The sequence below is a fragment of the Papio anubis genome, chromosome 8 (assembly GCF_008728515.1).
Source record: "Papio anubis isolate 15944 chromosome 8, Panubis1.0, whole genome shotgun sequence".
Lineage (NCBI taxonomy): Eukaryota > Metazoa > Chordata > Mammalia > Primates > Cercopithecidae > Papio > Papio anubis.
In genome coordinates, this window is record NC_044983.1 from 68,872,503 (window position 1) to 68,875,407 (window position 2,905).

Consider the following 2,905-nt stretch of genomic DNA (forward strand, 5'->3'; position numbering starts at 1 on the left):
TGTCTTTAAAAGTGACCATACCTGTGATATTATTTGATATGGTTTGGCTCTGGTCCCCGCCCAAATCTCATGTTCCCAGTATTGGGAAGGGACCTGGTGGGAGGTGACTGGATCATGGGGGCGGGTTTCCCCCATGCTGTTCTCGTGATAGTGAATGAGTTCTCATGAGAGCTGATGGTTTAAAAGTGCGTGGCACTTTCCCCCTCGTTCTCTCTCTCTCCTGCCACCATGTGAAGAGGTGCTTGTTTCCCCTTCACCTTCCACCACGATTGAAAGTTTCTGACACTATCTCGAGGTAGATAGTGTCAGAATTAAATTAGAGGACACTCAGTTCGTATCTGCAGCAGAATTGATTGCTTATGTTTTGGTAGGGAGAAATCCCCCACATTTGGTCACAGAAGTTTTTTTGTGTTGATTGTTGTTGTGTTTTGAATGAGAAAAGAGGAAAAACATGGTTTGAATTTTTCCCTACCTTAATTAAAAAAATTTTTTTTGCTAAAAAATGATGATAATCATCTGAGCCTTCAGTGTGTCATCATCTTTTTGCTGGTGGAAGGTCTTGCCTTGATGCTGACAGCTACTGACTGATCAAGGTGGTGTATAAGGTGAGAGTGACTCTGGCAATTTCTTAAAATAAAACCACAATAAAGTTTTCACATTGATTGACTATTCCTTGACTGAGTTCTCTGTAGCATGAGAATGCTATTTCATAGCATTTTCCCACAGGATAAATTTTTCTTTTTTAAAAAAAAATTGTTTTCGTTTTTTTATGTTCCAAGGTACCTGTGCAGAATGCAGGTTTATTACACAGGTAAATGGGTGCCATGGTGGTTTGCTGCACCTATCAACCCATCACCTAGGTATTAAGCCCAACGTGCATTAGCTCTTTTCCCTAATGCTTTCCCCTTCCCCCACCCTCTCCCAATAGGCCCCAGTGTGTGTTGTTCCCCTCCCGGTGTCCATGTGTTCTCATTGTTCAGTTCCCACTTGTAAGTGAGAACATGCGGTGTTTGGTTTTCTATTTCTGCATTAGTTTGCTGAGGATAATGGCTTCCAGCTTCATCCACGTCTCTGCAAAGGACATGATCTCATTCCTTTTTATGGCTGCATAGTATTCCATGGTGTATCATTGAAGGGCATTTGGGTTGATTCCATGTCTTTACTATTGTGTATAGTGCTGCAATGAACATATGAATGCACGTATCTTTATAATAGAATGATTTATATTCCTTTGGGTATATACCCAGTAATGGGATTGCTGGGTCAAATGGTATTTCCAGTTCTAGATCTTTGAGGAATCACCACACTGTCTTCCACAATGATTGAACTAATTTGCATTCCCACCAACAGTGTAAAAGCATTCCTGTTTCTCCACAGCCTCACCAGCATCTGTTGTTTCTTGACTTTTTAATAATCACCATTCTAATATGAAATGGCATCTCATTGTGGTTTTGATTTGAATTTCTCTAATGATCAGTTATGTTGACCTTTTATTCACATGCTTGTTGGCCACATATATGTCTTTTTGTAAAGTGTGTCTGTTCATATCCTTTGCCCACTTTTTGATGGAGTTGTTAGTTTTTTTCTTATAAATTTGTTTAAGTTTCTTGTAGATTCTGGATATTAGACCTTTGTCAGATGAATAGACTGCAAAAATTTTCTTCTATTCTGTAGGTTGTCTGTTCACTCTGATGATAGTTTCTTTAGCTGTGTAGAAGCTCTTTAGTTTAATTAGATTCCATTTGTCAATTTTTGCTTTTGTTGCAGTTGCCTTTGGCAATTTCATTGTAAAATCTTTGGCCATGTCTATGTCCTGAATGGTATTGCCTAGATTTGCTACTAGGGTTTTTAATGGTTTTGTGTTTTACATTTAAGTGTTTAATCCATCTTGAGTTAATTTTTGTATAAGGAAGGGATCCAGTTTCAGTTTTATGCATATGGCTAGCCAATTCTCCCAGCACCATTTATTGAACAGGGAATCCTTTCCCCATTGCTTGTTTTTGTCAAATTCATCAAAGATCAGTTAACTGTAGGTGTGTAGCCTTATTTCTGGGTTCTCTATTCTTTTCCATTGGTCTATGTGTCTGTTTTTGTACCAGTACCATGTTGTTTTGGTTACTGTAGCCTTGTAGTATAGTTTGAAGTTAGATAGCATGATGCCTCCAGCTTTGTTCTTTTTGCTTAGGATTGTCCTGGCTATACGAGCTCTTTTTTGGTTCCATGTGAATTTTTAAATAGTTTTTTCTAGTTATGTGAATAATATCAATGGTAGTTTAATGGGAATAGTATTGAATCTATAAATTGCTTTGGACAGTATGGCCATTTTCACAATATTGATTCTTCCTATCCATAAGCATGGAATGTTTGTCCATCTGCTTGTGTCCTCTCTGATTTTATTGAGCAGTGGTTTGTAGTTCTCCTTGAAAAGGTCCTTAATTTCCCTTGTTAGCTGTATTTCTAGGTATTTTATTCTCTTTGTGGGAATTGTGAATGGGAGTTCATTCATGATTTGGCTCTCTGCTTGTCTGTTGTTGGTGTGTAGGAATGCTTGTGATTTCTGCACATTGATTTTATATCCTTAGACTTTGCTGAGTTGCTTAACAGCTTAAGAAGCTTTTGGGTTGAGTCGATGGGGTTTTCTAGATATAGAATCATGTCCTTTGCAAACAAAAACAATTTGACTTCCTCTCTTCCTATTTGAATACCCTTTATTTCTTTCCCTTGCCTGATTGCCCTGACCAGAACTTCCAATACTAAGTTGAGTAAGAGTGGTGAGAGAGGGCATCCTTGTCTTGTGCCAGTTTTCAAAGGGAATGCTTCCAGCTTTTGCCCATTCAGTCTGATATCGGCAGAAGGTTTCTCCTAAATGGCTCTTATTATTTTGAGGTATGTTCCTTCAATACCT